Below are 11,159 nucleotides of genomic sequence, written 5' to 3'. Positions count from 1 at the left end.
TTTTTTAGGGAGTGATATGTGGCTATGGATCACTCCATAAAGCTAATTTTTAAAAATGTATGGAGCGATGCATTAGTTTAAACAACTTAAAGCTATGTATCACTCCATAAAAAAATGAACATTTTTTATAGAGTGATATGGCAGAATCCAGAAAAATTTTAATCATTAAGTTGTCTGCTTTTTGTGAACAAGCAAAATAAATTTCTGGGATTGTACCAACATCATTACACTACAAGAAAACGAAGCTTGGCATTTTGAAGCCCATAATACAACTCAACTATTCACTTATGCCGTCACGTTTTAGAATTTAGACATCAAAAACACCTATGGACAGTTCCCGCGAGATTCCATGGGATCTTGTCTGTCAATCCAGGAAGTGTTTGACATTTGAATGTTTCCTGTTTTACTGTGGATTTGAATTTTTGCACTTCCTGTTTAGGATGCCCTGTACCATGCTTTGCGCTGCTGCGCGCTGCTTTGCTCATATAATGGGGCTTAATATTGTCTCACATTCATTTGTGAATTGGAAATCTTAGTATTTTGTTTCATAGCAGTTCAAAACATGACAACAGTAGTCATATTTCTGATCGTGATAAAGTACTGTTGTCCAATAATTTCTCAGCAACATTTACGAAATCTTGAGACATGGTTTTGGATGGCTTCCAGCTGGTTTGGCTTGTCCTTCTTGCCGATGGTTTGCCTGCTTGTTCTGGTACAGGTATGGCACCATCTTTGGAATCGGCGCCTAAAACAAAAAGAAAAATCTGAAAACATCATACAAATGTAGCAATAACTTCCCTCAAGTGAAACAAATGAGATTAAAAAGAAAAATCTGAAAACATCATACAAATGTAGCAATAACTTCCCTCAAGTGAAACAAATGAGATTTTTCCCAAAGTTTATAACACATCGGAAAATGTCAACAGTGTCCAAACTAGATTCAGAACTTTCTAAATAGCTGTTCTGACAAACCAACAAAAAGCTGGTCTTTTTTAGGTGAGTGTATTAATTGGAATAGTTATTCTCCATACTTTATTTATATACTGGCTGAGTTAACCGTTCTATGCACAGGTAATAGAGAAGAATTTTAGCCATATTATTGTATATTTCATGTCACTTTAGTTAAGATGTAGTAAGTTGTGTTGCATTGTGTGTATGTTGTCATCATTAATTTTCATAGAGCAATTTGTGACATTCATGAGACTCAAGTGAATGATGATAAAAAGCTGACAGCATGTCATATCACTGTAACGCTCTGGGATATATAATGCTATTAGGGTCTCTGCAGATGTTTCCCAGCTCTATTACATTTCATCCATTTAGCACTTGAGGTTTTATGACCTATCGCCATTCATCAGCATTTTCGTGGCAGTTTAATATTTTATAAGCTCCAATAAGGTCCCATGGTTTGTTCTGTTTTCTAATGTCATAAGTCTGAGTTCCACTTTTTGTTGCCCTGCATTGAACTTCTAATGTATCTTTGTCCCTCTGCAAAAAGGGGCACCACACTTGGACACAATACACAAAAAACACAATAAACAGGCTTGTTGTCAAAACTTACTAATTTGTCAAAAAATATTGGTCCAATCACCTTGCTGTTTTCAAGACATGAATCATCTTGAAAAAATTAATAAGTACACCAAAAGGACAAGAGAGGCTGCTCCCCTTTTATTATATGGATGGTATTTACAAGATGATATTATTAACAATTGATTATGAAGTGTTTGCAAAATTGTCCAAAATTTAATCTTGTTTTCTGAGCTCACTAAGTGAATCGACACTTCTCAGATATTTGATTTCCCACCTTTACTGCCTACATGAATGCAACATTAAATGCCATGCAAAAAACAGATATAAGCTCCAAAACAAGTTTTTTTGTTTTGTTTTTTAAGTATCCATCACTTCTTTCATCACCACCAATCTGAAGCAATGAACAGTCATCAATGACAGAAGATAAATATCATTTCTTTCTGTCCATTTCATGCTCAAGAAGAAGAAGTATCAGGACTCTTCATCATGGTTGGCGAGACCAAACACTTTAAAAACACATTTTTCAAGTCAAAAACTACAGAAATGATCTCTGAAAGTATAGTCTTAACCTGTTGATGCTCCTGCCGCGGGACTAGAACCACCGACATACCACGCTCTGTTATGGTGCCGAATACCCCCCCCGCCCCCCACCCAACATATTTAACCGAGTTTAAGAAACAAATTGAACCATAACAAGACAGAAATATTATTATTTATATACACGTCACATAGTCAAACACAGCTCTGATTTATTTCTACAGGTCTGACTTGGACTTCCTTCCTCTTCCCTTCCATATGTAGCGGGACGAAAGTCCCAGGTCCCAATTGAAAAGACATTCGGGGGAGTTAACCTTTGGCTGACCTGGTAGAGGAATGGTCTTTTGTGCGAGCCGCGTGGTTTCGATCCCTGCTGTCGTCCCGGCCATGAAGGTCCTGCTGCTTCACATATTTGCACCATGATCATCAGACTGCCCCCTACAGTCTCCAAAGGAGATGTTGAGCTCTCTGAGTCTCAAGGAACCCCATAAAATGCTCTTTTTTTCTGGGGCATCCTCAACTACAAGTTGAATTCTGATTGATAGTTGCTGTTCATGGCTCAGATCAGGAGTGCAGTCTAAAAGTATTTGTGATTACTTCATCTCACCACCCACAGACTCCACAATTTTTCCACTAATGTCATCTATTTAGAGGAAGCCCATGAGGTCGAACACAGATCGACTGGCTTCACAATGACAAAATGTAAAGAGTGAGCAGCAATGTTCACTGCCTGAGAGCAGCACTTATAATGGAGGAATTTAAATATGTAATAAGGAAAAGAGGGAACACGGCAGCAATAAATAAACTCAGAGAGAAAAGCTGGCAGGAAACTGCTGATTGACTAAATGCGTACAATTAACATACCAATGCATTCTGGGTAAAATGTACTGATAAATAAATGTGTCCTTATTCTGCAGATTGAAGTGCTTTATGCTCCTGCTGTGGTGAACATGATGAAATTTCTTAAGGCTTCTTAAAATTATGTCCGTAGGTGTTTTTGATGTCTAAATTATGAGACAACATGACACCATAAGTGAGTGGTTGGGTTGTATTATGGGCTTCAAAATACTGGGCTTCATAACATTATAGTGATCCCTGAAATTTCTCCTGCATGTTCCAAAAAAGGCAATAACGTCAAATTTATTCATTAATTTTTTTTTTCTGGAGTCTGACTTGTGAATTTCAACCTTCAAATTAACATATAATATATATAATTTACAAGATATTCCTTACTGAATTTTCATATAATTCCATAAAAAATAATTTTTTTATTATCCTTTGTCATTTTAGTATAAATAACTTAGTGTTTTAAGAGTGTTTGTTATGGAGTGATACCTTAGTTTAAAGTTATTTAAACTAAGGAATCACTTCATAAAACAAATTAAAACTTTTTTTATGGAGTGATATGTTAGTGGAAGACTGAAATGCACAACAAGTCAGACTCCAGAAAAATTTCAATTATTAAGTTGTCAGCTTTTTGTGAACAAGTAGAAAACATTTTTGGAATTATTTCAACATCACTAGTAGAGAAGCTTGAATCTTCGACTGGACTGGGTTGCTTGACGTGAGGACGTTTTGAGCCACGAGTGGCTATAAGAAGAAAATCATTAGCTACCTCCAAAACCTGGAGAAAGAGGGACTCATCGACAGGCAGACATACTACAGACTGTACCTGGGGGACACCACTCCATGCATCTATGGACTGCCCAAAATCCACAAACAGGACATGCCACTCAGGCCTATTGTAAGTAGTACAGATTCCATCACATACAATTTGGCCAAGCACCTCAAGTGGATTTTGGCTCCTCTAGTGGGTAACTCAGACCACCATGTGGAGAACACACAAGATTTTGTGAACAAGATCAAGGACCTGCAGCTGGAGGCAGATGAAACTATGGTGTCATTTGATGTGACTTCATTGTTCACCTGCATCCCACCGCTGAGGCCATCTCAGCTGTGAGGCAGAGACGCTGGAGGATGTGTCTCTACCTGAAAGGACCAAACTCACACCAGACCACATCTGCCAACTCTTGGAGATCTGTCTTAACACCACGTATTTCCTGTTTAGGGGGAATTACTACAGGCAGATCCATGGTTGTGCGATGGGGTCTCCGGTATCCCCCCATTGTGGCCAGTCTGTACATGGAGCGAGTGGAGAAGACAGCCTTGACGTCATTCACGGGCATCTCTCCCAGTCACTGGTTCAGATATGTCAATGACACATGGGTTAAAATCAAGCAACAGGAGGTCGAGGACTTTACAGAACACATCAATTCGGTGGATTCCAATATCAAATTCACACGTGAGGATGCCAGAAACAACCATTTAGCCTTCTTGGACTGTGATGTTATGATTGGAGAGAACAGGCAGTTCCAGACAGAGGTTTACAGAAAACCCACTCACACTGACCAATATCTGCTCTTTGGCTCAAACCACCCCCTTGAACACAAGCTCGGGGTGATCAGGACTCTTCAACACAGAGCCCTACAGGTGCCCACAACTGCAGAGGGAAGGGCTAAAGAACAACAACTTGTACGGAAAGCCCTCACAGTATGTGGGTACCCACGATGGTCCCTGGACAAAGTGCAGAAGTCCCAGAAAACAAAGAGACCAGATAGACAGGAGACGGAGACAAGAAGAAGAGGAGTGTCTCTCCCTTATTTAGCAGGAGTAGGGGAAAAACTACAGAGGATCTTCAGACAGCACAAATCCCAGTTACTTTAAACCGGTTAACACCTTGAGACAGAAATTAGTTCACCCTAAGGACAGGATCCCTAGTTACAAACAGAGCAATGTAGTGTATTATATCAGATGTCAGGAAAACTGTAATGAACACTACATAGGTGAGACTAAGCAACCTTTAAACAAGAGGCTATACCAGCACCACAGAGAGGGCGCCAGTGGACCTCAGTCTGCAGTTCATCTCCACCTGAAAGACACTAACCACACGTTTGAGGACAAGGAAGTTAAAATCTTAGCCAGAGAGAAGAAATGGTTTGAGAGAGGAAGCATTCTTTGTAAACAGCATTCCTGTTTACAATGGGGTTCTCAGGTCAAAGCAGTTTCAGTCTTTTGTTCATGGTAATGAGTCATTCACGTCATCAGGAGAGTCGTCAAGGGGGCCATCAGGGGAGGATTCCATCCCATCATTAGGAGAGTGCTAACAAGAGCACAATAGGTGCTAATTAGAGCTATTGTTTAGTGACTAGCCTATAGCAGTCGGCTTCTCTGGTTAGGGGTCTGGTTAGGTTAAAAACTCCAGCTTTTGTTGGCTTCTGGTTTATTCTTCTCAACAAGAATCAAGACAGAAATCAGACTACCAGAGCAAGAATTTTAGCTGAGGAAGCTTGTGTGAGTTGAAGCGAAACGTCCTCACGTCAAACAACCCAGTCCAGTCGAAGATTCAAGCTTCTCTACTGTGGAAACCACCTGGACAACGGAGAGCCTTCACAGAAACTTCAACATCACTGTTCTCCAAAATCATGACGCTCAGCCCTTTGAAGCCCATAATACAACTCAACCACTCACTTATAGTGTCATGATGTTTCATAATTTAGACATCAAAAACACCTACGAACATAATTTTAACAAGATCTAAGAAACTTCAACATGTTCACCACAGCAGTAGCATAAAGCACTGCAATCTGTAGAATAAGGACACATTTATTTATTAGTACATTTTACCCAGAATGCATTGCATTGGTCCAACTTGAAGTTGTGGCCAGTGATTGTTCACATTTTGGTGTGTGCATTGGTATTTTATTTATTTAACAATGAATATGGTTTAGTCTATTTGACTCTTTTATTTACAGAAGTGTTTTTCTTTTCTAAAAGCAGGTCTTTTTAGGTGAGTGTATTAACTGGATTAGTAATTTCTCATACTTTATTTATATAATGCCTGAGTTACCTGTTCTACGCATGGGTAATAGAGAAGAATTGTAGCCATGTTATTGTATATTTCATGTCACTTTAGTTAAGGTGTAGTAAGTTGCGTTGCATTGTGTGTATATGTTGTCATCATTGTAAGAGTTGTAAGAGTAGAATGGGAGGCAGAGCTTAGGGACCTCATAGTACCATATCACCCCAATAGAGCGCTTCGCTCTCAGACTGCAGGCTTACTTGTAGTTCCTAGGGTTTGTAAGAGTAGAATGGGAGGCAGAGCTTAGGGACCTCATAGTACCATATCACCCCAATAGAGCGCTTCGCTCTCAGACTGCAGGCTTACTTGTAGTTCCTAGGGTTTGTAAGAGTAGAATGGGAGGCAGAGCCTTCAGCTTTCAGGCTCCTCTCCTCTGGAACCAGCTCCCAGTTCGGATTAGGGAGACAGACACCCTCTCTACTTTTAAGATTAAGCTTAAAACTTTCCTTTTTGAAAAAGCTTATAGTTAGGGCTGGATCAGGTCACCCTGAACCATCCCTTAGTTATGCTGCTATAGACATAGACTGCTGGGGGGGGTTCCCATGATGCACCCAGTGTTTCTTTTTATTCACCTCTTTTTGCTCTGTATGCGCCACTCTGCTTTTAATCATTGGTGATTGATCTCTGTTCTCTTCCACAGCATGTCTTTTTCCTGATTCTCTCCCCTCACACCCAACCAGTCCCAGCAGAAGACTGCCCCTCCCTGAGCCTGGTTCAGCTGGAGGTTTCTTCCTGTTAAAAGGGAGTTTTTCCTTCCCACTGTCGCCAAGTGCTTGCACATAGGGGGTCGTTTTGACCATTAGGGTTTTTCTGTAATTATTGTATGGCTTTTGCCTTACAATATAAAGCGTCTTGGGGCAACTGTTTGTTGTGATTTTGCGCTACATAAATAAAATTGATTTGATTTGATCATTAATTTTCAGAAAGCAATTTGTGACATTCATGAGACTCAAGTGAATGATGATAAAAAGCTGACAGCATGTCATATCACTGCCATGCTCTGGGATATATAATGCTATTAGGGTCTCTGCAGATGTTTCCCAGCGCTATTACATTTCATCCATTTAGCACTTGAGGTTTTATGACCTAACGCCATTCATCAGCATTTTCGTGGCAGTTTAATATTTTATAAGCTCCAATAAGGTCCTATGGTTTCTTCTGTTTTCTAATGTCATAAGTCTGACTTCCAGTTTTTGTTGCCCTGCCTTGAACTTTTTCTAACGTATCTTTGTCCCTCTGCCAAAAGGGGCACCACACTTGGACATAATACACACACAAAAAAACACAATAAACAGGCTTGTTTTCAAAACTTACTAATTTGTCAAAAAATTTGGTCCAATCACCTTACTGTTTTCAAGACATGAATCGTCTTGAAAAAATTAATAAGTACACCAAAAGGACAAGAGAGGCTGCTCCCCTTTTATTATATGGATGGTATTTACAAGATGATATTATTAACAATTGATTATGAATCTTGTTTTCTGAGCTCACTAAGTGAATCCACACTTCTCAGATAATGGATTTTCCATCTTTACCACCTACATGAATGCAACCTTAAACACCATGTAAACAACAGATGTAAGCACCAAAACAAGTTTTTGTTGTTTGGTTTTTTAACTATCCATCAGTGTTGATTTGCTGACACAGAAACATGTATTGGTTAATTTCCACACACTAAAGTCTATGTACACAATGTTAGAACCACTCAGACCATACTCCTTCTTTCATCGCCCCCAATTGGAAACCAAGAACAACCATCAATGACAGAAGATAAATATCATTTCTTTCTGTCTATTTCTTGCTCAGGAAGACGTATCAGGACTCTTCATCATGGTCGGCGAGACCAAACACCCTGGAAACACATTTCTCAAGTCAAAAACTATAGAAATAATCCCTTAAAGTATAGTCTTAACCTGTTGATGTTCCTGCCACGGGACTAGAACCACCGACACACCACGCTCTGTTATGGTGCCGAATACCCCCCGACATATTTAACCGAGTTTAAGAAACAAATTGAACCATCACAAGACAGAAATATTCTTATTTATATACACGTCACACAGTCAAACACAATTCTAATTTATTTCTACGGGTCTGACTTGGATTTCCTTTCTCTTTCCTTCCATATTTGCACCATGATCATCAGACTGCCCCCTACAGTCTCCAAAGAAGATGTTGAGCTCTCCGAGTCTCAAGGAACCCCATAAAATGCTCTTTTTTTCTGGGGCATCCTCTAGTGCAACAAGTTGAATTCTGATTGGTAGTTGCTCTTCGTGGCTCAGATCAGGAGTGCAGTCTGAAAGTATTTGTGATTACTTCATCTCACCACCCACAGACTCCACAATTTTTCCACTAATGTCATCTATTTAGAGGAAGCCCATGAGGTCGAACACAGATCAACTGGCTTCACAATGACAAAATGTAAAGAGTGAGCAGCAATGTTCACTGCCTGAGAGCAGCACTTATAATGGATGAATTTAAATATGTAATAAGGAAAAGAGGGAACACGGCAGCAATAAATAAACTCAGAGAGAAAAGCTGGCAGGAAACTGCTGATTGACTAAATGCGTACGATTAACAAACCCAATGCATCTGGTAAAAGCACTGATAAATAAATGTGTCCTTATCTGCAGATGAAGTGCTTTATGCTACTGCTGTGGTGAACGTGATGAAATTTCTTAGAGCTTCTTAAAATTATGTCCGTAGGTATTTTTGATGTCTAAATTATGAGACAACATGACACCATAAGTGAGTGGTTGAGTTGTATTATGGGTTTCAAAGTGCTGAGCTGCATGATTTTTAGAGAACAGTGATGTTGAAATAATTCCAAAATTTTTTTCTGCTTGTTCACAAAAAGCTGACAATAATTTAAATTTTTCTGGAGTCTGACTTGTTGTGCATTTCAGTCTTCCACTAACATATCACTTCATAAAAAAATTCCTTAGTTATAATAACTTTAAACTTTAAGGTATCACTCCATAACAAACCACTCTTAAAACACTAAGTATTATACTAAAATGAAAAGGATAGTAAAAAGTTACATTTTTTTTATGGCATTATATGAAAATTCAGTAAGGAATATCTTAGAAATTATATATATTATATTTAATTAGAAGGTTGAAATTCACAAGTCAGACTCCAGAAAAAAAAATTAATGAAAAATTTGTTATCGGCTTTTTGTAAACATGCGGGAGAAATTTAGGGATGAATACAATGTATGAAATCAGCATTTTTGCAGCCCATAATACAACCCAACCCTCACTTATGGGTCATGTGTCTCATAATTTAGACATCCAAAACACCTCGGACATAATTTACGAAGCTCTAAGAATTTCATCATGTTCACCATCAGCAGGAGCATAAAGCACTTCAATCTGCAGAATAAAGGACACATTTATTTATCAGTGCATTTTACCCAGAATGCATTGTTGTTAATCGTACGCATTTAGTCAATCAGCAGTTTCCTGCCAGCTTTTCTCTCTGAGTTTATTTATTGCTGCCGTGTTCCCTCTTTTCCTTATTAGATATTTAAATTCCTCCATATAAGTGCTGCTCCAGGCAGTGAACATTGCTGCTCACTCTTTACATTTTGTCATTGTGAAGCCAGTTGATCTGTGTTCGACCTCATGGGCTTCCTCTAAATAGATGACATTAGTGGAAAAATTGTGGAGTCTGTGGGTGGTGAGATGAAGTAATCACAAATACTTTCAGACTGCACTCCTGATCTGAGCCACGAAGAGCAACTATCAATCAGAATTCAACTTGTTGCAGTTGAGGATGCCCCAGAAAAAAGAGCATTTTATGGGGTTCCTTGAGACTCAGAGAGCTCAACATCTCCTTTGGAGACTGTAGGGGGCAGTCTGATGATCATGGTGCAAATATGGAAGGGAAGAGGAAAGAAGTCCAAGTCAGACCTGTAGAAATAAATCAGAGCTGTGTTTGACTGTGTGACGTGTATATAAATAATAATATTTCTGTTTTGTGATGGTTCAATTTGTTTCTTAAACTCGGTTAAATATGTCAGGGGGGTATTCGGCACCATAACAGAGCGTGGTGTGTCGGTGGTTCTAGTCCCGCGGCAGGAACATCAACAGGTTAAGACTATACTTTCAGGGATCATTTCTATAGTTTTTGACTTAATAAATGTGTTTCGAAAGTGTTTGGTTTTACCGACCATGATGAAGAGTTCTGATACTTCTTCCTGAGCATGAAATGGACAGAAAGAAATGATATTTATCTTCTGTCATTGATGATTGTTCATTGCTTCCAATTGGTGGTGATGAAAGAAGGAGTATGATCTGAGTGGTTCTAACATTGTGTACATAGAATTTAGTGTGTGGAAATTAACCAATACATGTTTCTGTGACAGTAAATCAACACTGATGGATAGTTAAAAAGCCAAACAACAAAAACTTGTTTTGGAGCTTACATCTGTTGTTTAAATGGCATTTAAGGTTGCATTCATGTAGGCGGTAAAGGTGGAAAATCTATTATCTGAGAAGTGTGGATTCACTTAGTGAGCTCAGAAAACAAGATTAAATTTTGGACAATTTTGCAAACACTTCATAATCAATTGTTAATAATATCATCTTGTCAATACCATCCATATAATGAAAGGGGAGCAGCCTCTCTTGTCCTTTTGGTGTACTTATTAATTTTTTCAAGACGATTCATGTCTTGAAAACAGCAAGGTGATTGGACCAATATTTTTTGACAAATTACTAAGTTTTGACAACAAGCCTGTTTATTGTGTTTTTTGTGTATTACACTCAACAAAAATATAAACGCAACACTTTTGGTTTTGCTCCCATTTTGTATGAGATGAACTCAAAGATCTAAAACTTTTTCCACATACACAATATCACCATTTCCCTCAAATATTGTTCACAAACCAGTCTAAATCTGTGATAGTGAGCACTTCTACTTTGCTGAGATAATCCATCCCACCTCACAGGTGTGCCATATCAAGATGCTGATTACACACCATGATTAGTGCACAGGTGTGCCTTAGACTGCCCACAATAAAAGGCCACTCTGAAAGGTGCAGTTTTATCACACAGCACAATTGCCACAGATGTCGCAAGATTTGAGGGAGCGTGCAATTGGCATGCTGACAGCAGGAATGTCAACCAGAGCTGTTGCTCGTGTATTGAATGTTCATTTCTCTACCATA

The 11,159-nt window shown here is 38.8% G+C and overlaps 2 non-coding genes and 1 pseudogene across 2 annotated transcripts; 1 reads left to right on the top strand and 2 right to left on the bottom strand.

The window, feature by feature from the left end:
- Positions 1-1,894: 1,894 nt before the first annotated feature.
- On the bottom strand, positions 1,895-2,096 carry LOC117522723 (annotated as a pseudogene).
- A 5,590-nt stretch (positions 2,097-7,686) lies between these two features.
- Positions 7,687-7,896, bottom strand: LOC117522722. The gene has a single exon (XR_004564310.1). It is a non-coding gene; the product is annotated as a small nucleolar RNA U3 (small nucleolar RNA).
- A 2,187-nt stretch (positions 7,897-10,083) lies between these two features.
- LOC117522714 lies at positions 10,084-10,293 on the top strand. The gene has a single exon (XR_004564301.1). It is a non-coding gene; the product is annotated as a small nucleolar RNA U3 (small nucleolar RNA).
- Positions 10,294-11,159: the final 866 nt, after the last annotated feature.

The sequence above is a fragment of the Thalassophryne amazonica genome, chromosome 12 (assembly GCF_902500255.1).
Source record: "Thalassophryne amazonica chromosome 12, fThaAma1.1, whole genome shotgun sequence".
NCBI lineage: Eukaryota > Metazoa > Chordata > Actinopteri > Batrachoidiformes > Batrachoididae > Thalassophryne > Thalassophryne amazonica.
Note: the sequence above shows the minus strand (reverse complement) of the source record. Positions and strands in the feature narration are given on the sequence as shown.